The 27,405-nt window shown below is 39.6% G+C and overlaps 1 long non-coding RNA gene across 1 annotated transcript in view; it reads left to right on the plus strand.

The window, feature by feature from the left end:
* The first annotated feature begins 225 nt into the window (after positions 1–225).
* The window catches only part of LOC122188336, a 41,669-nt gene continuing 14,489 nt past the window's right edge, over positions 226–27,405 (plus strand). Inside the window, exon 1 of the long non-coding RNA XR_006181561.1 lies at positions 226–391. This is a non-coding gene — a long non-coding RNA (uncharacterized LOC122188336). The remainder of the gene's footprint in view (positions 392–27,405) is intronic.

Here is a 27,405-nt window from a genome sequence, read left to right on the forward strand (position 1 = left end):
CCATGCAAGCACAGCTGCTGCTCCAGCTGTCCCACACAGCTGGGTCTGGAATTTAATAATATTTCCCCTATTTAAGGGGAAAAAGGCAGATTTCCAATGAATTCACAAAGTTAAAAATATTTGCTCTACTCATCTCTCATTTTTTCCTATTTAGGAACTGATAAACTTTGCTCTGATTTCACTCAGCTCTTCAGGGGCAAACACAGTTCAGTTGAAATTGCAAGCCAAGGAAGGTGCCTGTGACTATGCTTGGATCCAAGCCATGGTCACTCATTTCCTACCCTGGTGTTTTAGCTACATCCTTCCTGCAGTCTGTCTGTGCCTGAGGTTCCCAAGCATTTGCCAAAGCTTTATTGAAGTTGATTTTTGCATATGTAGACAAGAAATGCAGGTAAGCACTTTTTACATTTTACTGACTATGGAATTTGGGAAATGGCTTTTCAGTGGCGTTGTCTGTATATTGGCTGTTCTTTAACCATTTGCTTCATATGCTGTAGAGCTTGGCAGCTGAGCAGTGTCTGCATCAGCAATGTCTATAAACTATACAGAGCAGAGATGTACACTGTCCAGCCTCCTCCCTGTATGTTCTTTGCAAGTTCTAGCTGTTCTTTCTCCAGAAATCCCCACCTGGCCTAGGCATTGGGATCTGTGGGACAAGGGGAAGAATTTATCCTTTGCGGGCCATGGAAGCGCAGCTGGGCTATTTCTGCCACATTTGACAGCCCTGTTTTTCTTATCCAATCCCATGCCCAAGGAGAAAAGTTTCCATGGGGTCTTTGGTGGGAAAAGCAATGGACAGAATTTGGTGGGAAAAATGGAAAAGGGCTAGGAAGGTGGGATATTGTCCTGTCCTGATTCCTTCTTCCTCAAACTGGCTATGCTAGTGAGTGGTGTCTTGCAGGATTCAAAATCAATAAGGCTGTGTTTCTCATCTCTTCCAGCCTCCCCAGCAAAAGCCTATTTAAAAACAAAGTGATCAAGAAAACAAAAATTACCTCATCAAAGCAGAATGTTTGAAGAATGATTGAGCAACATGTCACACCCCTGCCTCTAAGCAGATGGCAGGGCTATGTTCAGCACGTAGATGTGCAGCTCATGGTGGGGAGAAGCCAGCAGCATGTGAAGCTGGGTACTAGCATCCCTGTCACCCTCTGTGGTGGTGGCTGGAAATACAAGATGTTGATTTCTTGCTCCTTTTTTCCTACCATGTGCAGACAGAACAGGGGCTGAAGGATGTTTTGGAGCTGTCCTTTCCTCCTGTCCTCCTGTTCCATCCAGTCTGGAGGAGAAGCTCTGTCCTCCAGTCTCCCTCTCCTCCCCAGGCCACCCCAGTGTCTGGAGCTGCCCCTTTGGAGAGGAGGCTTCTGCTGGGAGATGCTACACACTTTCAACCAGTAGCCAGAAAACCATCTATTTAGTGGGCTTAAGCAAGAAATGGAGAATGAAAGAATTAGTGTTTTGGTGACCTGACTAATGTATTTAATACTTTTTGAAACTGATTCATAGTAGGTTAGAGACTGAAATACAAAATGCAAGTATTTGAATGAGAAGTACTTTGACATCCCACACTAACTCTGTCAAAAATTGTTGGCAGATAAAACAAATTAAAAGTTCATCTCTAACTACAGAGCAGAAGGGGAGCAGTCTCAGAGATAAACCACCAGTAATAATGAAAGCACAGGCAGCCCAACAGCAGTATTGTGCAAATGCAAAGCAACAACAAAGGGAAAGAAACCAACACAGTGCAGAAAAATCTTTCTGAGGATGTCAAGGAAAAATATGAGAAAGTAACGATTCATGTGCATGATCCCAAGCAAATTAAGCAAAGCACTGAAGAGAGCACCTTGCCCAATGCTTGTTATTGTTTGACTTGCCAAAAGTAGGAACTTATGTTGCTGATCTTGGTAAGTGCTGCTGAATAAATACATTTTATTTCTACACATTTGGCATCTCTAACAAGTAGAGATGTTAGAAAATTTTTTTTTGAGGATCAAACCAGTCATGGGATAGTATTAAGGAAAGAAATATTCAGGTTTGAAAAGAGCTGCATTAAAATGGTTTTTTTTTCTGTTTGTAGGAACACATAGATGGCCTGAGAGATAGGCTGCAGCCATATCCTTACCTGTCAGCTTAAAGACTTGGGGAAATAAATTTAATAGAAATAAGAGGAAATTGTTACAAATTGCCATTCATCATACACCCCTTAAAATCCCATCGGCTGTCACTTGATCCAGAAAATACAGCAAAGCCCATAACTGAAGATAGTAAATCATTTTGAAAGTGTCTAGATTTGTGAACAATCCAAAGCCTTTTAGATGTGAAAAAAACCTTCAGTATGCAATACAGCCAGAGATGTAACATGGTGAGAGTTACCAGATATCATGCATCAGCAATGTTGTGAATACAACTCCAGGGGTAAAAGAATAAGTCGAGGCTATGAATGTCTCTCTGGGGTAGGTCTGCATTTCTTTGACATTCCTGTGTTTGTGACCAAAACTGGGGAAGGAAAGAGAATTTCAAACAATACTGTATTTCACAAGATAACTTAAAATTGAAAAATACTCTTTCTTGTTCTTTTCTTTTCTCTCATCCTAACTCCCAAAGATCCTGGAAAATTAGAGGATAGATGTATGTGTAAAAGATTAAATAATGCAGAAAAAATCTCAGGCTTATCTGTGTCCTCTAGGATCAAAGTACATTTTGAAAAATACATTCTGGAGGAGATACACATGCTGAAAGGTGTACCAATGACCAGATGTGACTAGAGATACTAGAGTCTGGTGAAAGTAGATGGTCTGTTGCAAGAAGGTAGGAACAGGATCTTTCACTACGAATTTTATTACAGGCTTATGAGAGTCTGAAATACATACTCCCTCCATTCCTCCCTCCCTCTGTCCCTCCCTTCCTTCCATTCCTTCCATTCCTTCTTTACCCTCCTTCCCTTCCTTCACTTCCTTCCCTACCTACCTACCTAGAATTATTGCGAAGTTATAATGAAATCATGTTTCTGGGACAATGCAATTCACTGCTCTGATCTCTAGTGTGATGCCACTGATTTAGTTAGCCAGAAGCTGACCCACATCTGTCTCCCTATTGAAAAGGCTTTTGTCAATCTATGATGGATACCATGTTAAATTATATCTCATCATGGCTCTAACAGGACCTCCCATCACTCGTCAGTGTATTTTAATAAACTAGATCTGCATATTCTGACAACCTATGGTAGAGACGATACTTCTTTTCCAAAGCTAAATGGAGAAATACCCCTAAACGTCACTGTACTTTTTTTTTTTTTAGCTTCCACCTTGTATGAACCATACTGTTCAATTCAGTGCTGTCTTTGTCTTTGGCCCTTTCTGTTGACTTGCAAGAAAACTGATACCAATTGAGGTCTGTTTCTTCGACATTCAGCTCAAATATCCAATGAGCAGTCAACTGTTGCTCACTGCCATGTCTATTTCACTTTATCTGAAAGCGTTTAATGTGCTTTAATTGAAACAGAAACATTTTAAGGAATCTCCAAATGCAGCGTCAATGAGCAACTAATTTCAGCAGTAATAAAATACAGAGATCAAAATGTAATGAGAAAGCTATGAAGAAGTATTTTATTTCCATAGTTGTTCCAATTGTAAGTCTCATAATTTCCTCATCTGATTGCTGAAAAATGCTCAGGGAGGTGTTGTGTATGCCTACTCTATCAGTGCATCACCTCAGGCTCTCATATTGCAGCAAAGCTAATTATCATGTTTCCAGCAACACAGCATGATCTTACATGTATTTATTTGGAGAAAATATAAACGTGGCTTTCAAAACAAGATCCTCAGCAAAATAATGTGGTATGAAAAAGCAAAGGATACAGAGGAAGGAGTGCGGAAGAAAGAAAGATTCCTTTTTATAAGGTTTATAGTTAGACAATTCCTTGGATTGTGTTGTAAGCAGGCAGACAGTTTTCTTCTGTGCACTGTGTGATATTCTGTACCTAGTGAGATGGTGCTATCGGGTGTGCAACACCAAAGCAAGCCTGGTGTTATTGGAAAATGATCTCAAAAGGATCTTTTTGTGCCGTTTTGATAGCTCAATGTGTTATGTGAGCCTGACCAAATAAACTTTATATGGGGCAGCTGGCACTAAACTCCCTTGATTTTGCTACTGGAAACACTTATTAGCATGTGCACAAACATAATGCTCTCACAATTCACGGCACCCAGAAAGCTTTATGTAATGTTCTCATTTCTATTTATTTAATTTGGCAGCAAGGAGAGATCTGATCACAATGATAGTCAGGTTATTTTCTCTAGTGTTTTCCTGAGCAGGCTGAATGCAGCAACCTCAGCTTGTCACACACTTCCCCTGGTGGCTCCACCATTCACATAGAACACATGGTTTCATATATCCCACTAGAATTACATCAAACATGCTGTTCTCTGTGAGATAACACACTTACTCTAAAATACACCAGATTATAAATATCTACAGGCACACAGAGGCTTCTTTGACAATTACAGAACAATAACAGCTCAGTCTCAGCAGCTCCTCTTGCACACAAAACCGGACTCCTGATCTCCCAGCTCTTTGGGAGGTAGCTTTTTTAATGATAAATTATGGATGACAAGATTGAAAGGATCAAGGCACTACTTGGATCCAGCCCCTTACATTGAGGAGAGGACCCTGTGTTGCTTAGTTCATTGTGTGCCTCTGACCTTTCCTTAAAGCTATTGAACGACTTGCCATGTAACTACCTCATTAGTCAAAATGTTCCACGAACTTTACTGACAAAAAAAGTTTTCCTAGGATGTGAGTGAGATTGTACCTATTTTTCATCTCTAGCCAGCAGTGTGCTAATCTTGTGAAATCCAGCACGAGAAGTTATTTTTCTATCTGTGGTAATTTTTCTGACTTGGATAATTTAATGAGATCTGAGCAGGATGAATGATAGATGCTCAAAGGAGGTGTGACCAAAAAGGTCACAAGTGACTCAACCCTTTAAAGGGTCCTCATCTGATCCACTAAAGCCTGATGGCAAAATTTATGACTGTTTCTTTACCTTTCCTCACTCCCATTACAGCATCCGTTGAGGAACAGAGAGCATGTCCCATGACCAGATATATACACCAACACTCCCTCTGGGATGCTGGCTGCTGAACACTCATCCTAAATACTTGGGGAATGGGTATCTTCCCAGTTTATGGCTCCACTTGCTTTGTTTAAAAATAATCTGTGAATGATTCACAAACTGGGAAGAATCACACATTTCACAGGCTCTTCATTTCCCCCAGTGTTGGCATCCTACTTCCTTTTATGAATATTTTGAAGCTTAGTAATTTTAGACTAACATATGTATTCTATTTCCGATTTATGTTTCTTAAAATAAAACTCACACACGCTCTTAGTATAGCAATGATATCTAGCACGTCTATGACTTGGAATGATTAATCTAGCAGGTAGAAAAACATATTACAATGCTTTTGTGATAAAAAATGTTTGCAATTTTTATAAACCTGTTCAGTTCAGTAAACTGACTTTTAACTGCTCATACACATTATAAGAAACATTTTTAACCGGCTCCAGGAACAGGACTTCAGAGGAATCAAAAGAGGAGACAGCACCTTGGAACAGTATAATATCTGCACCTGAAAAAGTTTGTGGCACTAAACTTTTAAAGGTATCCTTTCTTTTTTTCTGCTGCTTTACTCATAGAATTTTTTTTTTTTTTTTTTTTTTTTTTTTTTTTTTGAAGGGGGGGGCTGAAGGAAGAGAGATCTGTTAGAGAACACCTTGGCTCTCTGCTAAATTCTTTTAACACTACATTCATTTAAGAACATGACTATAAGTTGTGTTTGATAAATATCATTGACATTTAAGTGTTGTTTATTTTTGTAAATGGATTGCAGCAACTGCTCAGTTATTATGTAATACTTGATCTTTTCCTATCATTTAGGACACTGGATTTCTGGTGCCATTGATACAGGAGAGTTTATGGAGGGCTGTGATCTTTGGTGTTGGTTTTTCTAGCAATGGTGATAAAGAATGTTGTGGGCAGAATCACAGACAGATACTCATAAGATTGTATAGACCAATGAGCTGTTTATCTATGGAAAAAAAGTCTTTGACAATATTCCATCCTTCATCTGTCATTATTCCTTCACTTGTTCCTTGATAACAATAGCTATGGCTGGTACTGGGCTTTTCTTTCATCATAAGCTTTATTAAACAACAGTGGGAAGGTACTTCAAACACAGTATGAGGTCACAGAATTTAACTACCCCTAAACAGAATTTAAATCTCTAAAAGAATCAAACCTGCCAAAAGAGGCATCGGTATTTCTTTATAGTGTTATAAAAATAAAAGAAGAAAATGTCTGTGCCCACTCCATTTTAGTCAGCTAAAAAACAAAAACAAAAACAAAAAAACAACAACACAAAAATGAAAAATAATCATTCTGTACTCTCTCAAGCATAAAACATTTTATAGCTAGGAAAAACTAGAAGCCTGACACATTTCGCAATTAAATTCAGAGACATTAATCCAAAGCTCATTCAATCTTTGTCCTATTACCACTATAAAAGGATGATTTAGGTACATTTGGACAATATATTCCAAACATAATGTGAACCTGAGAAATACCACTTGGAAAAGTCCGTGCTCATTGCTTGGAAATTTATTATCCTTTTTTGATGGTGTTTCATTTCTTCTTGACTGAGCTGCCCATCAACTCCCTGTAATTTACAATGTGATGTCAGACAAAGTAAATATGCATAAACGCTGCCATATGACTCAAAATTATGCATAGCTAGGGCAGTTTAAAGGGGGTTTATTTCAGCCAAGATGCTCATTTCCCCCCTCTCTTGTGCAATCCACATCTACATGGTATGACAGTCATCCCAAAGTAGAGGAAGAACTGCTGCTCTCAGATCATGCAAAATGCAGTCATGTTTATGTGCATATAGCTACAACCCCTGAGAATTTGCCTGTAACTTTTCTGAACTCTCTCTCACCTTAGTGCTTAATCTAAAACACCTTTACAAATGTCATATGGAAATTACTGCTTGTGCACCTTAAGCTGGAATGCCTCCACACCCTGAAGAACAGAACTACTGGCTTCAAGCTGCACCGGGGGAGATTAGGCTGGACATTAGGAAATACTACTTCTCTGAAAGAGTGGTCAGGCACTGAAATGGGCTGCCCAGAGAGGTGGTGGAGTCATCGACCCTGGATTTGTTCAAGGAATGTTTGGACGTTGTGTTGAGGGACATGGTTTAGTGAGAGCTATTGGTGTCAGGGGAATGGTTGGACTGGATGATCCTGTGGGTCTTTTCCAACCTTGGTGATTCGATGATTCTATGATACAGTTGAAAAGACATGGTGATTTTAGGCAGAAAAGCAGGTAATAGCAAGTCTATTTTCTGCAATGCAAATGAAGGGATAATTCTACCCCAAACCATGTAGTAATGTGTGGGAATTTGGAGTGGAAAATTTGGGCCTCAAGTTAAAGGCATTCAAAGGTTAAGACCTAAATCTTTTAATATAGAGTTAAAAAGATCAAGTAAAAAGGATTTTGAGTTCTTGGATAGACTTGGTAAGAAGTTTAGAAGCTGTTCAGCTCTGGAAAAAGCTTGTGTTGACCTTCTGTAAGTCTCCCAGTATGCTACTGTGACTTTAGCTGAGAAACTACTTTAATTTTGCAGCGTTTAGGCTGTGATTCAAAGCGGATGTGAAAGACACCTGTTCACAGTCAAGTAAAGATATATTCCCCAAGGAAAAAATAAAGATTTATGCAGATTCAGCATGCTGCAGACTGTGTAAGAACCATTCATTGCTTCTGCAGAGTTGATACACAGAAAAGGAAGAGACATTTTTCTGACTTTTATAGGTGTACATATTATACATTTAGATACAGAGATAATGCATTTTCTCTTGAATACAGGTTGTATTTTTACTAGCAAATAACTCCTTTACCATTTCTTGTTTATAATTATAGGATGTCTGTATTCATTTCTAGACATTTAGGAATGCAATTGAAATGCTTCTGGAATTATACCTTTTCCAAGGGCATTTTTTGCCATGCTGATCATAAAGTGAGAACAAAGGGAGATTTATATCTATCATCTTTCAATGGTGATCAAATAGTGTGAAGGACATAGGAGGGAATTTGAAATGGAAGAAATGTAGCTGTAAAGCTGTGGTGTAAAATTATCTTTGAAATTTCAGAATAGATAAAATTGCTGCAGCTGTGTGCAAGAATCCATGTGTATATTTTTGAAAGTATTGCAAATTAATGATGGGGAAACTTGAAGATAATGAAGAATCCACAGCTAAGCGAAGAAAACAATCACAGGAAGAATTAGTGTATTATTCCCTAGAGATGTGGATACACATGCTTGTTCACACTGAGAGACTCCATAGAAAGTAATTCATAGATCTTGAACTCAATCAGAACATACAAAGGACAGTAAAAGTTAGAGACCAATATAGAAATCAAATCTGCAAAGTCATTTTGGTCTCTAATCACTGACTTCTGGGTGGTTTTGGTAGGTCTTCGGTTGTCAAACCTAAAGACCTTATAGATCTGAACTTAGTTTTTTTCGTGACCAGTCAGTACTTCAATTCAGGGAAATCATTTCTTTTCCTTTCCCCTTGATTATTCCAGGGGAAGACTGAAATTTTACATTGCTTACATTCAAGTCAGCAGGGCCTTTTGTCTACATTATATTTCACTAGAAATTTGTGCGAACACTGAGAAGAAACACTGAGGAGCAAGTCTTTACACTCAGAGCACTGTTGAGTTGTGTTTTGTTTTACTTTAAGCCATAGATTGGACACCATCACTGCATCAGAAATCATTCTCACTATGTAATGTGTGTTGTCTGGAGCCAGAGCCATGCTTGGCAGCCCCAGGGCTACCACAGCTCTGCTCTCACCAGGGAAGCCTCTCTCCAGTTTGCTGTCTTCCTCCCCTTGTCATCTCCAGGGCCATGCTAGCTCAGAAGTGGTTCTGTAACAGCAGATAGAAAAGAAGGTGAAAAGGAGAGTACAGAGTCAAAAGCAATTGAAAATATCGTAGTCCAATGCAGAGAGATTGTGCTGCTAACGTTAAGAGACAACATAATCTGAATAATTGAACCTGAACAGCACCATCACTTCATGCAGGGGAATTCATTCTGTCTTTCTCAGGTGTGCATAATGTACTTACCTGCTAATTTTTTAATTAGAATTTGTCATTTTTTCTCCCTTGTAACTTTGTTGAAAGAGCAAGCAATACTTACAAGGGGTTTTGCTTGTTTGTTTGTTGTTTCGCTTAATTTTCTGTCCCTCCGACTGTCCAATAACTAAACTTTGCATCTATTATATCTTCATGCAGCAACACCTTAGGACATTCTGTGTGATGAAATTTTAAATTTTAAATTTTTGTGCCTCAGGGCTCAGGTAACTCTGTAAACTTTGAATCTGCCCTGATATGATATCTTACTATTATCACTATAGTAAGTAATAATAGTCATAACTTATACAAATTTTATGCTGCCATATGTATGGTCACCTTCAGCTGATGAAAATACAATCGTGTACAGACCTTCTACTTCAGTCTGAAACTACTTCAGTCTGAACCTGCTTCATTAGGCCAATATGTAGATACCATCCATGGAATAACAATGTCTAGTTCCATGAAACAGGAAATTCAGTGAAAGCAGATGAGGTCATTTGGATACCACTCTTTTGGCCATATGATACTTCATATTTTGTAAAGCGACACTGATATTTGTGCAAATATCAGTGAAAAAAATCAAAGGTGTTTCTTCAGTAGTGGATGGGGTGAGAATTCTATGAAATGTGGGATGCAGAAGTCAGACAGATTTGCCCATGAGCCAAGTGACTGCTTGGAGCTTTTATCTAGTATTTTTCAAATCCTTTACCCTTATATACTGTTCCATGAAAGTTATGCAAAAGAAGCGTTAGTCTTTACTGTTCTGCAATGGGAGGTCTGTACAGGACGTTGCTGAGTTTCCTACAGCAGACAGGTAGACGAAAGAAGTCTGGGATGATAAGTGGGTTTAGATACTTAAATACCTTGAGAGATCTTGGATGAGTAATTTGAGTCAAACTACAGACATGACTGTCACAGGCTCCAACTCCAAATGTCAAGTCTAGAAATGCTGATTATATAAAGACTTCATCTATTAACTTGACTTTTTACTGCTCCTGCACTTTCTCAGTCACAGAAACATATCCTGTGCTGCCTGGCATGAAGCTGAAATAAGAAAGCAAGTAATTCTGTAGTTGTCACTAATTATCTTCAGTAGACAAACAGAGTTTTCATTCTCCTTCTGAGACTATATGGACAAAACAATTGCCATAGTAGTTAATAACCCTCCATTAACTGCCTAGAAAATCAGCTTTTTTTGCACTTGCTAGACAAGCATGCTTTTTTAGGTAGCTTGATGAGCACGGAGCAGCCTCTCTCCTTTGTTTTCCACTTTAGGGTTTGGGAGCTAGTTAACATGACAGTGCCTTTACGGTACCTTTGCTTACAATCATAGATTGCTTACCTGTCCCCTCCTTCACCTTCCTGCCCTCTTGTAGCAACATTAATCCAGTGTCCTTGCCATGAATTTCCATTAGTTTTGCAAATGTTTTTAAAATTAAAGAACACATTAAGTACACTTTAGGTGATTGGGCCCGTAATGAGTTTGTTATGAGCTACAAAAATTCTTCTGTTCCTTAAGAATTCAGATCTTTGAAATTTGATGTTTTTTTATATCTGTACTCTTAGCAAAGAATGTATATACAGAAAAGCAGGAATTGAAACATGGTGATGCTTAAACAAAATTCTTAATTTGCTTTTATTTTCTCAGGAAACTTTGGCTTTTAAAAGACAATTCTATACATCCTAAGAAAGCAAAATGTACTCATACCAGAGCTAACACGAGCCATGTGTCTAAAACCATTCATTGGAATACAGAGAGATGTTATCTCAACACGAAATATAAAATAGCTGTTTCAGGCAACCACTGTGCTCAACTTATAAGTCATGGTATTCTGTGGGGAAAATTAATTCAGGGGCAGAACTGCACTGATGTGGCTAAAATGCCTTAGGAACTGATGAGATCTCTTGGGATGTTTTGTATTCTTGGCCTTGGGAGTCTGTACTTGAATCTATTGTGCAGGGTTTTACAGTGCATAAATAAATAAGTTATCCCTGTGGGAACCAGAAGGTATATTGTCCAATAGATTATGCAGTAATTTTTAAGTGGTCGCCTGCTGCAACACCATTTCTCTGTTAGGCATATATCAGCAAACCTTAACCAGAATAAATCAATACAACTTTACTAATGGAAATTATAAGTCTCTGAAGTTCTAGCAGGTCACTGGTTTTTTTTGTTTTGTTTTGTTTTGTTTTCATTGAATATAACTTTTTATTCAAGATGAGCAGGTGTGGAAGGGGGCAGTTTAGCAGGGGTTAGAAGGTGTATCTCACCTGATTTTAAAGGTTGGAGCTTTGGTCTGAAACACTGCCTTCAGCTTCCTTCATCATAAATCTAGCAATCTCCAGAGAATGAGGTGTGCCAGCTGCAGCAGAACTCCTCTTGAGGGTGAGGTCCATCCTCTGATGGCACCTGTTCTCCACTAGTGTTTAGAAAATACAACTTGGAAAGTAACTTGAGACTAGATGCCTCTCTTTCAGACAATCTAAAATAGGAAAAGAGGAGAGTACTTAATAATTCTCCAGTGCTAACTGCACAGACACAGAGCTCCTGTTTCTCCTGCTGGAGGCTGTGGGCTGCAGACCCACACTCAAACCCTTTACTCAGGGGACTGACTTAAGTCACAGTCTGCTGGCTTACTGATTTTAATACAGGTGCAGCATGGTGTTCTCCTAGGATAAAGCTGCAGCAATTGTTTGTATTAATAGGATGCTAAATTGCATGAGGAGATACTAAATGTGCCTGGAATCTGGAGATATAGAAATTAAAGAATAATGCAGATTTAATTCTCAAAAATGTCATGATTGCATTTTACTTCTCGTAGTGGTCTTTGCTCCTTGGAAAGAACAACAAAGAATGGGAACAATCCTTTGTATTTTACTTCAGTCTACAGTGGCTTTGTGAGGTGCTCAATTTAAGATATGCTCCCAAATATATTTTTGATTTATGTCATGGAGACCTATATGGAAAGCTTTTCTCTTTTTGATCACAGCGATTCAATCAGAATATCTGCTAATCAATGGATGCTTATAGTTTTTGTATTTTTCTGAAATAGCATGTCTGATTTAAACAAAAGTAATTCCATATGGTACGACACTATTTCTAAAGAGTGATTGTGATAGAGAGAAAAAGATTTCTGTGTGTCCCGTAGATAGAGAAGTTTGTGCAAAACATCTGGAAATGTATGGGTCACCATACACCTAATTTATAGACTCAAAAAGAGATGTGATAGATACATCTGATACATCATTAATCTACCTATTTAAGGGAAAACTGATTCAATTTTTAAAGAATAGGAGATACACAGAGTTTTTAGAGTGCATTATTATATTCATCTGTTTCTTTTTATATCAAGCAATAAAAAGCATACCAGATACTACAGTGTGATGTGGTTTGGCTGGGATGTTATCTCATCTGACATTTTGAAGCTGAAGTCATTTATTTAGACACTGGGAATTAGCGTTGAGCTAATCTCATTTCCTTAATCCACTGCCCACCAATGCAACCATGATATTATATGGATCAAGCAGCTCTGTAGGTAATGTACACACAGGACACATTAGTGGCACTGAACAAACTGATGTGAACTATGACTCTACATATCAAGAAATCATCATTGACAATAAATGTGTCGATTCCTATAATTCTATAACTATTTTAAAGAGTCATTCAGACATGTATCTCTGGACAGTACTTTCATGTTTTGTCAAATACACTTGTTTATTCTTGAAGCATAATTTTTCATATATGTCCAGAAGAGGTTTTTTTTTTTTTGGTCTTGATCAAACCTGACATATGTATAGTCAATAAAAAGAAATGTAATTAAAGGATTGTAGCCAAAGCCTCTTACTGATATTTGGGAGGTCTCTTTCTCTCTGGCCAAGTTTCTATTTTCAGTGCATTAACTGATAGAAGTTTCCACAGGAAAGTATGCTGGTACAAAATTTTGGAAGAAGTTTGCTTTAAGGCTCGTCAGGTTGTGAGGCTTGCTCCCATGTCATGTACTGACAAACGTAGTGTAACAGCTTTCGAAACTGAAGCGATGGGGTCATTACTACACTGGATGTAGCAAGGGGAAAAGAAAGGACTTGATGTGAGAGGAAAGAATTTGTTCCGTGATGACAGAATGAAAAGAAAGTTTGAAAGCTAAACCTGTGGTAATGGAGAGCTTTCCCTAAGTTATTTTTTTATTTTGCTGCTATCCAAGAAGATGCAGAATAGTGACTGTTGGGTGTCTGGGTATTGTGTATGACTGCAGGTGTCACAGTTCTCACTCTTCTTTCAACATAATCATTCTCATAGGCAGCAAGAGTTAGCAATCCATTTGTAGCTCTACTGAAAGAAAGTTTCTTCTCAGGCTCTGTCGCTCTGGTTTGCTAGTGGAAAGAAAGGGGGAGAAGAGCAGCTGATTGCATGTAATAATCCCGGGACGGATGGAGGGAGGGATAGCAGGAGGGTTAGATGCTTCCAGGCACAACCCATATGAAGTTTTGGGAAGTCTGACCCAATCTAAAATAAATAATTTTCTTCTAAGATGATAGTTATGCTCATTTTTATAGACAAGATTAGTCTCAAACCAAACTGTGCCTCTATTAAGTAAAAAAAAATATAAATTTATCTTTTTTTTTGGAGGATTGCTTGCCAGTTTCTGAGGTCTGAAGAAGGTCTTAAGAAAAGCACCAACACAGCAATGTACCTACAGCAATGTGCCCTCGCAGCCCAGAATGCCAACCATATCCTGGGCTGCATCAAAAGAAGCATGGCCAACAGGTCGAGGGAGGTGATCCTGCCCCTTTACTCTGCTGTCATGAGACCCCACCTGGAGTACTGCATCCAATTCTGAGGTCCCCAATCAAAAAGGACATAGAACGGTTTCATTGGGTACAGAAGAAGGCCACACAAATGATCCAAGGGATGGAACACCTCTCCTATGAGGACAGGCTGAGAGAGCTGGGTCTCTTCAGCTTGGAGAAGGCTGCAAGGTGACCTGATAGTGTCTTTTCAGTATCTAAAGGGGAGCTACAGGAAAGAAGAAGACAGACACTTCAGCAGGGTCTGTGGTGACAGAACAAGGGGAAATAGTTTCTAGCTTAAAGAGGGTAGATCTAGGCTAGATAGAAGGAAAAAATCTTAAACAGTGAGGGTTTAAAAGTGCGGCATTGGAACAGATTGACCAGAGAAGTGATGAAAGCCCCATCCCTAAAAAACTTTCAAAGCGAGGGTGAATCAGGCCCTGGACAACCTGACCTAGGTGTGCATGTCCCCATTCATTGCAGGAGAGTTGGACTAGATGACCTTTAATGATCTCTTCCAGTTATAAGGATTCTGTGATTCTAATACTGGAACCAAGATGTCAGACTGGATGGCATGTAAAACATGGGATAGTTTGCTTTGCTGGACTGGACATGTCCTGCACTTTCTGTGTTTTTTGGAGATTTCTCTTGCAGTATTTGTACAATCTGCCCTTGAACTCCTGTTAACTTTGAGAATCCTTGGGGAGAACAATGTGTTGTTCTGCTGTTCTTCAGTTTCTATTTTCACTGATCCTATTAACGTGGTCTGATGATCCCTAGTTCTTGAACTGGTTCTGCCTGCTTGAATTGTAGCATGATATGTCCAAAACAGAGTATTACACTCTTCTAGCAGTACTCTAGAGAGATCTGGGCTGGCAGTGAGCCTTGCTTGTTTCAGTGAGGTCATGGTTATCCCCACCCTGTGCATGTGTGGGGTGGTCAGATAAGGCAGGGAGAGGCTGGGAGGGCTGCAAATCTTTACACTGAGGCAGAGATCGAGTCTCTGGTCATGTAATGATGGAGCCCCTCCTCTGTTACTACAAAAAAATTCTTAAGATGTTTGTTTGGAAGATCAACAGTCTGTTGACCATCATCTCTACTTTTAACAGGACTTCCCAAGAAAAATTTGGGAGTGTTACTTGAGTGAAGAAAATACCAAGGTGAATCTCCAAGGTGAAAAAAACATGGAGGAATGTTCAAGCTTTCTCCTGTTTCCCTTTTATTCTGTATTTTGTTTTGTTTGGACTTGCTTATCTTGTGCATCTGTCTGCTCACCTTGCCTGCTGTTTTAGATTTCTGCTTCTTTTGCCTTGGTCATTCTCCTCCAGGGAAACCATTCACTCACTAAATCTCCTTCTATTCCAAATTGTCCTTCAATGTTTCTTTTGTTTCCCTAATTTCCTATAAGGGATTATGGGCTACCTCTGAAATTGGGACTGTATGATATGAAAGTCTGCTTTTAAATAAGATCCAAAGGTATTTCTGTTCCTGCAGATGCTTAGTTTGACGGATGGTCTGGGAAGAAAACAGTTTCCTTTGCATCATGTTAGCATGCAGCCACTTGAAGTATTTGCTATAACTTCCTCGTTCCTCGTTAGTGATACTAAAACGTGAAGCTCCTGCAGGAGCCAACTGCAATGATCAGAGCCTACACGAGGTGGCAGTACCGGTATCCCACTGGTCCGTTTTCTTGGGTTAACTGGTTTCCAAAAAATCTCCCTGTAAATTAATTGATTCATGTCAGAAGTGGGCAAGCTTGCAAACAAGTCCATCTGGTAAGCAGCTTACTATATTTCTATATAAATAAAGGAGATCATCAACTTTTCCAGGGTCACTCCGCCCCTCAGATCACGAGAAAGTCTGTTTTTAATGCAGAAAATTTCAGATCCGTACAGTGCTCCAAATGCATAGCTGAGCACATCCTGCCTGGCCAGACTATGATCTGCGGTGCCTAAAGACTTGGGGCAGGGTGAATCTGGCTTTGCACAAAACTGAGTACAGATTGTCCAGGCAGTCTCTCTGGTAGAAGTCTTTTTCAGCTTCACTGATGTGTGGGCAAGACTTACTCATGTTAGACTGAATCTCAGAGAAGAGAGCATTAGGATGGGAATTTACTGGGTTTTAAACCATATACCACCAGAAGAAAAAGCCATTTCCTCTTTTCAATGGCCGTATTGTAATAAATGTTGTAGATATGTGCATTAAAAAAAAAAAAAAACACAAAAAAACAACTTTCCAGCCGAAATTTTTATTATAATCAATACAGTCTGTGGAGAAAAATAAAACAAGTGTTCTGGTGCATTTTCTTCTGTCTCTGCTTTTATGTTACTTTTTAAACAAACAAATATACTGATTGATGATGTTGCTTATCTTCAAGATGATCAAGGCCTGTGTTTCACCTAAGAACATCTTGTGTGTTGCAACAAGCAGTGAGAAACCCCTTTCATTTATTATGATTTTGCCCTCTTTCTCTGAAAAATCAGAAAGCAGTTCCCAGGCAGATCTCTTCAATACATTTTTTTGTAAATGACTGAGCAGTGCTGGCATGCAGATCTGGGGCCAAGAAGTGTGGTACCTCAGTGCAGCTGCAGAGATAAGCTCTAATGTAGAACATACGGGTCTGCCCACAGGACATGTAGGATGGGACTCAACCAGATGAGACACTGAGACTTTCTGCTCATCTTCCTTTTCCTGAGATTCCTACTTGTGGCTCCATCCTACCTGCTCTGCCCTGGATATTTCAGGTTGGGGAAGGGTGCTCATATGGAGAACAGATGCTGCTCGTGGACTATTCAACTCTGGTCACTGTGGACAGTGCTACCCTGGGAATTAGCAACAGCTGGTAACTTCCAAAGATCCTTTCCCAGGGCTGTTTCTCTGCAGCTGCACACCAAGCCAGCCAGCAAGAGTGTGGTTCTCAAAGGAGATGCTTGAGAAAAAGATATTAGGAAGGACATGCAGATGAGAAAGGGACAGTGCTGAGGCTCTGTGGTTTGAGACATGGTGCATTCTCTGGGATGCCTGTACTTCCCACCTACTGAACAGGCTTCAGGGTTTTTTGCTGTTGTCCCTATCTCCAGAGTAGCTCTAGGGTAGAGGCACACAGATAAGGGCACAGAAAAACCCTAGAGCCTTGGAGCTATTTAATCTCTGAATACCCACTGAAGTCAGTGAGATTTGAACATCTACATCTCACTGATGGTTTGGGCAAAAGGATTTCCACACTGAAGAATTATTATATGACTTGAAGTAGAATTGGAAACAACAGAAGGCTTTCATAACTATTTTGAAAGATGGTGAGAAAAACAACTTTTTATAAATAATTAGGTGTGATCTTTAGATTTTAAGGCTTCTCAGTGGGTGCATAGAAAACACACTAACTCTTTTAAGAGAAAACATTGTGACATTGTGCAATTCACCACAGGATGGGGATAGCACAGGGCAATGGCAAGTACCAATGCCTTTGCCTCAAGAGCTGCTGTCATCACAGGAGAGGTTCTTACCAGCCCTCTCTGCTCAGGAGACAAGAAGAAAAGAAATATGCCCTCTCATGCCTCTTTATCATATTTTTCTTCTAACACCAAGTCCTTTTCTTAAGCACAGCTAAGTGCTTTAAAATCTTCGCTCTGAATTATGACCTAAATTCACTGGATCATAAACCCATACTTTAATTGGAAAGGAAAAGAGACCAGATAGTTAGACTTGCAGGCAGGGAACAGACACCGCGTCCATCCATTATGTGTTTTTAAAGAATCTGTGACCACAGTGCATTTTGCAGTGATATACTCAACAGTCCTAACCCCTTTGCTAGCCTGGGATGCAAAAAATCCCCGTTTGCAGTGCTTGGCACTGGGGCCCTGACTGTGTGGTAAAACAAAATTATGTCACCCCTCCTCACATCTGCTGTTGTTCTTGGGGAATATCTCATTCAGTTTGATTCAATCCAAAACTGTGGTTTGCTGAGAAACTATGCAGAAAAAAATGCTGAAAGGAGTAATTAAAAAGCTTACAATCCCTTTTCCCTTGTACTTTAGTGACCATTTTCTTCACTTACCAAAGCAAAGATTGATTAAGAATTGCTTGTTTGGGTTTTTAATTCATATAATAATAATAAAATGCTGAAATGCCAGCCAAAGAAGGGGACAATGCATTATTTATGCATTAATTTAATCTCCTCTTTATTGCTCAGCCATTATGGTGATCCAGTGCCAAACTATCTGTTTCCAGTACTGCTTTTACGGTAGAAGAATGCCTTGAGTTTTCAGTTACTGGAACAGAAATGAATTCTGCTTGTGGCGAAAAGAGTAGTTGGGAAGCAAAAACTATCAATCCTTCACTCTGGAGAAGATCTTCCCCTGCTTAGAGCAGGCACTTTTCACAGAATCACAGAATCACAGAATCACAGAATGGCCGGGGTTGGAAGGGACCTCAAGGATCATGAATCTCCAACTCCCCTGCCACATGCAGGGCCACCAACCTCCACATTTAATACCAGACCAGGCTGCCCAGGGCCCCATCCAATCTGCCCTTGAACACCTCCAGGGATGGGGCATCCACAGCCTCTCTGGGCAGCCTGTTCCAGCACCTCACCACTCTCTCTGTAAAGAACTTCCCCCTGCCATCCAACCTAAATCTCCCCTCCCTCAACTTAAAACCCTTTCCCCTTGTCCTGCAGTTACCAACCCTTTCAAAGAGTTGATTCCCCTCCTTTTTGTAGGCTCCCTTTAGGTACTGAAAGGCTGCAATGAGGTCACCCCACAGCCTTCTTTGCTCCAGGCTGAATAAGCCCAGCTTCTTCAGCCTGTTTTCATAGGGAATGTGCTCCAGTCATCTTCGTGGCCCTCCTCTGGACCCTCTCCAACAGCTCCCTGTATTTTTTGTACTGGGGGCTCCACACTTGGATGCAGTACTCCAGATGGGGCCTCACAAGAGCAGAGTAGAGAGGAACAATCACCAACCTGTCCCTGCTGGCCACCCCTCTCTTTATGGAGCCCTCTTTTGATGGAGCCTTTTGATTCTGGTTTGGGTAGACAATCACTGTGAACAGATCATCTCATTCCTAGTTCTGATTTCTGCCATGCCAAACTACAGAGCTGACAAACAGAGTAAATGAAAACATCCCTCTTTGCTAAATTAGTGGCTCACGTAAGATCTCATATGTTGCTGATCCACAAGTGCCACTGAGCTTGTGATTCCTCCCGGTGGGAGATCTGGGCAGGCTTCCAGCTGTGACTCTATCACTGTCATTAGCCTACCCAAGTTGTCAACAAGAACACAAAATCTCTCCTCAGCATTTTATCTTCTGAATATAGCATTGTAGTGCTCTTGCATTTATATTTTCTCTTGCAAAAACTATATTAATATTTAATTGCACGTATGTTCTTTGACAACATCAGCAGATGCAAACAAGTCAGGAAAAAACTATCAGAACTGACCAACAATATTATTTCTTGGGCAAAGCAAAAGAAAACATATAACAAGAAAATTTGAGCCTGTGGCAATGTTCTAACTCAGCCACACAAATTAACTAGCCAGTATGAAGAATACATTGCTGAATCATGAAATCAGACTCATCTTAATCACTTGGGTAGCATGTGAATTTTCAAGTTTGCTTTTTGAATAAGGAGCCAAGTGCACTGACAGTGCCTCTTTTTTGATGCTACTAGCAAAATTATAGCCCATAGAAAACAAAAGTTGCATTTGCTGAACCCAGACATCAGTGACACATTCCAGACATGTACCAGTGAGATTACATGAATACAAATCCATGTGTCCTTGTAGTTGTGCTACATAGTTCTGTGGTCAGCCTGGACTGTAGTGCTTTGGGGATTGCTTCCATGGGAAAAACTGCTACAGCAACCCCTGCATTTCCAGGTGATGTATGGACAGTGTGCCTCCAACCTCTGTTGGTGCATTAACTACTCAAAATGCTATATTGAATATTTGGTAAATGGTTAATTTGATAAATGGTTTGAATTGACTGGTTTAAGATGAACTTTCCCTCTCTTTAAAGAGAGTTTTCTGGTATTGAGAGGGAATTTGAATGCACAAGAATATAGTCTATATAGGGGTATCAACAACATTATAGAATGCTCTAAACAAAGTGTTTGGGAAACAATAAAAATAAAAACAGGCATTTTACCTGAGGTGCAGTAGAAGGATGCAGATGTGAAAGAATGAGAAGTGAACAATAGAGCATAGGAGGATAAATTCAGGTATAAAAATATGATTGTCTTTTACCTGCATGCTGAATAAGATAAACATAATTCACTCAAGGTGAACTGGTAATTCACTGGAAAGCATATTGCTAAAAATCTGAGATTGTTTTGCTACCTGCAGCTATTGCAGGCACAGTTTTTGTGGAACTTAGGTGATTTCCACTTCCATTGTGTGCTTCCTATGTCCTTGATGGGACAAACTTTGACCTAACAGAGTGGCATTGGAAGGGTAAGGCTGGATATCAGGAAAAGGTTACTTACCAGAAGAAGAGTGGTCAGGCCCTGGCATAGGCTCCCCAGAGCAATGGTCATGGCCCCAAGCTGTTGGGATTCAAGGAGTGTTTGGACATGCTCTCTCAACCGTGGACACATGGTTTGAATTTTTAACTATCCTGTGTGGAGCCAGGGGTTGGACTCAGTGATGGTTATAAGCCCCTTCCAACTTGGGATATTCTGTGATTCTATGATTCTATGATTTTACAACTATTTCAAATTAAAGTTAAGACAGATTTGATACTTCTGTGGTTAAGACTGGGATTCTGCTCTAGGCTGAGACTGCAAAGTCTCTGTACAGGTGTTGACACATGCTGGCTGTCTAAGCTTCCTAAACAAACAATGGTGATTTAGTAAATACAGTCAACAGAGTTTTGAGAGCTATTCAGGTGAACAAATGGTGCTCTAGCTGAGCTCTGCTGAGCAGCTTTGGAGAATCCATAGACTAGGAGCTGGATTTAGTTGTCTAAACATATGCATCTAATACAATTTGAGACCCCTGAAAATAATCCTCTGTGACCTCCAGAAGGATCAGTCCATGAGGCCATGAATCTCCAAAGATCCCACGCCACATCTGCCTCTGCAGACCTGTGTGGCTGTTTTGGATAGCAGAGGACAGCTTAGGTCACTATGCCCAGCTGCTTTTAGACACCTGCCCTAACTCCACTAACCACAATAGGAGTTTAGACATATATCTCACATTAAATATACGCCCATACACATCAATTCACACATATGCCTTTATGCATACATGTGAATGTAAGTATGTGTGGGCATAAGTGCAGGCGTAAATACAGGCACAAGTGTATGCATGTATGCACAGTCTTCTATGTATATTTGTATTATAAATGTGCAATACATTTGTGTACTTATATGTACATTTATGTGCACAAGTACGTATACTTATGCATATAATAGTATATATATCTTTAAATGTACAGATTAAATTTATGTCTTGATTCAGATCTGAATCTGAACATAAATGGCTTTTTTTTTTTTTTTTGGCTTTCAGTAAAGCATGATTTCCACCCCAAAAAATCTTTTTACATTAAGAAAATCCCTCCTTGTATTTTCATTTCCTCATTAGGTAGCAGTGGATCTGGCTAAAGGGCTACAGCACAGAGAAGCTGTGGCCTAAAATAAAAGTCTTTGAGAAAAACTATTTTGGGACTACTACTGCAAAATTCACCTGTATCCATTCCCATTTACAAAATGGCAGCCCAGCTCCCTGCCACTTGGCACCTCATGAATCCATCACACTTTTCTGCTTGCTCTCCATGTTAATGTTAGATGCGTGGTGAATGTGGTCAGTCCAGTGGGAATATGTAACTTACATTACACTTTGATATCAGATAATTTCTATTGCCATCACAGAAAGCAACACTCTCCCAGAGCCATTTTGACCCAAATCTTCTTTCATTCAGAGTTGCTGCAGTGATTGCTTTAGAGTTAAGCAACCACTGTTGATTTCAGGATGTTTTATGTGCATGACAGAGATCAGCTTGTAAAAAATTTTTCTAGATCATCTAAAGCTTTCCCCTTTGCTTTTGGTTAGAAACTGTAGTGACCAAAGACCATATTCTGTACATATGTTTACAGTCTTCTCCTTCCTACTCCCCTCACCTTCCTTCCTCTCTGCTCCTCTCTCCATTTCCAGTTCCAATCGCAGTTCAAGTTGCAGTTCCTCTACTGGAAAGGCATCACACTTGCAGTATTATTACCATTATTATTATTATTATTATTATTATTATTTTACACCTATAAATACGCTTAATGTCTCTGTAACTGCTTGTCATTCTGCCAGCCCAGAGTACATCTATGCCCTAATGATCTCTTTTGGTTCTTGTATGAATAAATGAGAAATGTCACTTACTCCTTCAAGAGTGCTAACTTTGGTGATTATGTTTACTTTCAATAATGATCTTTAATTATGTGAGTAATTAAGTGTATTTGACTAAGTTTCCATTGACTACACACAGCATCTGTACTGGTAGGACCATACATACTCTCCAGTCTCTACCCAGAGCTTCCTTAGATCGTGATAATAGCTGTAGTCCATTAGCAATAGGCAAGCAGATGTTTTCCCAGTTTACACTAATAGCTTTAAACCAGTAGTTCTTGCCTTTTGTTGTGTCAAACAGACATTGAGACATCCAGGATCCTTGTTAGGATCACCATTAGGTGAGTAACATACTCACCTAATGTAATGGTTTAATCAGTGTATGTAATCTTCTCACTACCTGATTTGCTTTGGGTTTATATGAGACTCTGTCAGTGATGCTTAGGTGTCTACACTAATGTTTATTGATGCTTTTGCACAGAGAACATTAAACTACCTTCCTCCAAGTAGTTGCCCCATAAAGTGAGTGCTACAGAGAGAACCTAGTGAGAGATTGGTTTAATTGCACACGGTTGTCAATATTTCAGGATTTAACAAGCTGAAGCTCATTACAAAATGCAGTTATGTTGTCCTTTTAAAGATGCCATTTGAAACTATGACACAAGATGGTAAAAAAAAATGCTGTTGCTTGTAACCGTCTTCTGTATGCGTGTAACCTAGATAAAAAGATCATGTTTCCAACCCAAGAACTCAAATGTCAGGACATGACAGAGCTGAAGTTGTTTGTTCAGTTTTGTGCCTCTGGAGACATTTCCCTTCTCTTATTCTCCAGTTGCAATGTCTGTGCCTGCCCTCTGGTCTTTGATTGTCTTCTACAACCTGAGCCACATTACTTGGATCATCTTCTTCAGCAGCTCTGGGGAGCATCAAGACCATAGTAGTAATGCCAGAGTCCCTACCCCCTGCTTGCACACCTTGCTCCTAGACAGCTCTTGACAACTAAGAGCACAGTTATAAGCAGTCTTAGCTTGGCACAATCTGGCAGCACTGATGAGCTTGGCAGTGATGTTGCTTGCTCTGCTGCTCTCCCAGGACTGCATAAGTGCAGTGTAGAGCAGTGTGCTTGAGGTGGACAGACTATTTAGAAGAGATTTCTGAAAAAAAAAAAAAAAAATTACTAAGCCTCTCCATGCTACTTGTGGGAATGGCAAGAAGATATGCATGCATCTTTAAACATTCAGGAGCAGCATTGACTCATGCAGCACACCACAAAGCTGAGTTACATGCAGCTGAGTGTCCTCTGCCTGAACTACTCAGGGTAGAGTCTCACCCGAAAGTGAGATAAACTGATTCTCTTGTAGAGAGAATTCCTTTCAGAGGGAAGGGGTTAGCCCAGAGAAGGAGTAAGGAGCAGATGGAAGGAGAGCAGACTTTTGTTTTGGCATGCAGAATCCAGCAGGAAACCAGAAGACTATAAACTCTGGCTTCCCTGCCACTGCTAACAGTTAAAAAATCAGCAGATCACAAAAATCCCCTTGAGGTGATTGAAGATTAAACAGAACCGTAAACAAGTCCACTCTCCTCCCTACTCACTGCACATAAAAAGTCAGTTCAAGGTGAATGCTGGATGGGCCAGGTGTCCTCACTTTCTCTCCTGCCACTAACACAAACTTTCAGTATACCTGTCAAAGCCCTCCTGGAGCTTTGCAGCTGTGTGTTATGACTACTGAGGGGTATTGGCTAGATAACATACTTTGGTATGCTATCTAACTACTGAGACAGTAAATACTTCACTAGAATTAGTAGCACTAATTAATATTTCTCAGGTGAATAAGGACACCACAAACACAAAAGTTTTTTTCCTGAAAACTATAAAAAGAATCCAAGCATTAATGTAATGACTCTTTCCAGTGCCAGTTCTCTCCTGTGATAATTTCTGAAGATAATTGATTGGGGGGGGGAATCATTTGTGCTCATAAACAAGTTTGTATAGAAGAATTAATGAGCTGTGGAAACTGTTGCAGAACTAGTCAGATTTTTCCAGATGTATTAAGCATAGCATAGTAAGTAAGGCTTTTCCTGTAGCAACTACAGCAACTCCCAAAATGGAGAGGGACTCTATCAGGGAATGCAGTGGTAGGACAAGGGCTTGAAAATAAAAAGAGGAGGTTTAGATTAGACATTAGGAGGTGTTGGCACAGTCTGCCCAGAGAAGCTGTGGGAACCCATCCATGAAGATGCTCAAGGCCAGGTCGGATGGGACCCTGGGCAGCTGAGCTGGGGGGTGGCAGCCCTGCCCACAGCAGGATTTGGGGCTGGGTGGGCTTTAAGGTCCCATCCAAACCAAACTGTTCTGTGATTCTATGATTCTATGAAAAAATGTGAAAAAATTCTCAGTGAAGACTGACCAGTATACAGATGATTTCCAAAAAAACCACCCTCCTCCCACAGACAACAACAGCAAGAAAAGAACCCAAACCAACAGAAAATTTTCTTTCATTTTTATTATTAAGACACTGAAAAAATATCCTGAAAGTTGATTCACAAATCTTCTGGGAGAAGGCATGTAGCTTTCTCTGTGCATCTTGGAAATCTCAGTCATGATGAGAGATCTAGGTCCAAATCACATCCTTCAGTCCTTTTGCTTGAGGCTGTGATTTGACATGACAGTGTGTTTGGTGACAATACCACACATGTTCCCACACTTTCAATTGTTCCAGCAGTCAAGTCATGCCAATTTGTGCAGTCACACTGCAATCTGAATCTTGCAGAAAAATGACTGACTGTTTTCTTCCCTCATGGAAGTTGGCTTACTTCAGAGATTCAGGGTCCACCTATGTGAACAGAGGGCAAGAAAGTTGAAATGACAGATTTTATAGATAATTAAAACCTTACAACATTGAGACCAGTTTAAAGTGCCTGAGTTTATAACTCTGAAAGGTCTGATATAATCATGGGAGGCATCTGCTGGATATTTATGAGTTTTTGTGAAACAAATATTTGTTGAGAAGAAATTGATTGAAATGTAAGAGCACCCACCACCTACCTGACACATCTATCAGCCTGGATAAATATTTTCAGTTTTTAGCAGTAGTGGACAGTTTACTGACAGTTTACTGACACATATCCTGGTCAGATCTCAGCATTACAGTTGGAGTTAACTGTTTTTCTGAGTAGCTAGTATTCTGTTTGCCAAAAGGTTAGGATAATTAAGTTGTCTAATTGATCAGTAGAGTAGATCCTGACACCATAAGGAGACTTTTCTCTTTGTTTAGCTCCAGAGAAACCAGAACCAGCCCAGACATGAATTTGGCCTGCCTGGTCGTGATCCAGCACTTGGGCCATGCATATGTGGTCCCAACTTTGATGACTGCAAGAAAGGGAATGGGACTGAAATTGCCCTGTGTCTTTGCGGCTGCATGTTTTATAGACTGAGCTTACACACTTTGCTCTAGGAAAGCAAACAGTGCTTGGCCAGTGTACAGAGTAGGATTCTTTCTTCTTTAATGCTCATCCTCTTTCTTTAGGAAAATAAAGCATGTGCCTGTTTTACCTTGTTATTCTGCCCTTCTCAGCAGCCTTTGTACCTACCTGCCTGGGAAGTGAGAGAGAAATGAGAAGTGCTGTGGAGTCAGAAGTAAGGCATTTGACCTGAATGCATTTAAATGGAGCTTTAGTGACAAGACTGGGAAGAAAATAAAAGCTTTTTATTTATTATTTTCCACTCTAAGAGCAGATCATGTAAAAGAAGATCATGTACTGTTTGTCAGACAGAGAGAACCCTACATTCACGACAGGAGTAGTAATTGAAATAATGATTTCCTGCTATTTTCATGCTTACTTACAGTTTCAAACCAAATCAGCAGAAACATGGTAGGCCATTATTGTGTTAAAGCACTCTCCTGAATCAGAAGACTCCTTTCTTTAAATGTGAACGAATATCTTTGTAAAGAAATCCCACAAACTCCAAGCTGTCATTGCAGTGGTTCACCTTCAGTAGCAAAGTGGCTTTCTCTATAAGGACTCCTGAGAAGAAAACACATGCTGAGCGATGCTGTCCTGCTCTCATCCCAGGAAGACTCACATTTCAAATGAAAGATGGCAAAGATGAAACTGAAGCTACTAGCTATCTATTTATTTATAACAGCTCAAAGGGGGCTGAAGCTATGTTAGAAGGGTAAGAAAGAATAAGAAATGTGAATTAAACATATCCTTAATTCTACAGCTGTCCTAAGTGGAACTACAGTACTTTTGAAATTTGTATTTCTTTGTCTTTTCTATTTTTTTTTTTTTCCAAATGGCCACAGATTACCCAAATCTTGAAGCCAACTATTTTTAATCTCAGGACTAGTTTTACAAGCTTAAGAATTTCACCTTTTTTAGAAAATTATAAATTGGGAATCACTCTTAAGCTCATCTGATGCTGAGGACCATGATGATTGTGGAATAGGAAACTGGAGTAACAGAACAGAACATGAAGCGGTTAGAATGGAAATATTATTTATTTTCTTTCAGATAGTCTCAGATGGGCTTATCTTAGAGAGTTCGCTGTGTCTTTATATATGGCTGTGATACTATGTGTTTTAATTTGCAGATTTCAAATAATTTTGTTTGGAGGAGGTTACAAATGCACACCCAGGAAAATTTATGCTTCCCATTGTTCCTTTACTCTGGAAGGAAAAGAGAATTTGAACAGGAATTAGTCACAATCAGCAAATTATATAAAATGAAATTCTATGAAATATTTTAACTCCTTAACTTTTACTTGATGTTCTGTCTGCATTCCGTTTCTAATAGGCAAAAAGTGTATGTAGAAATAAGAGATATCCCATACGAACCCTCTGCAGTAACAGGGTTAGGGTGCATTCCATCTCTTATGCAAAAGACATACAAGTAAAAACTCTGATCATTTGTTTTGTTTGTTTTGTTTAATATATTCCTTTATTTCTTTATTTCTTTCCCACTATATTTTATAGTTTCTGCTCACATTGAGTTCACTTTGCTTTATCTTCACTGACTTTTTAAGAATTGTATCTGAGCTGAATGAGTGTGATTTATTAGGAATAGAACCCATTATAGATAGA

This window comes from Lagopus leucura, unplaced genomic scaffold (assembly GCF_019238085.1).
Source record: "Lagopus leucura isolate 7727_CA_CO unplaced genomic scaffold, USGS_WTPT01 Super-Scaffold_73, whole genome shotgun sequence".
Lineage (NCBI taxonomy): Eukaryota > Metazoa > Chordata > Aves > Galliformes > Phasianidae > Lagopus > Lagopus leucura.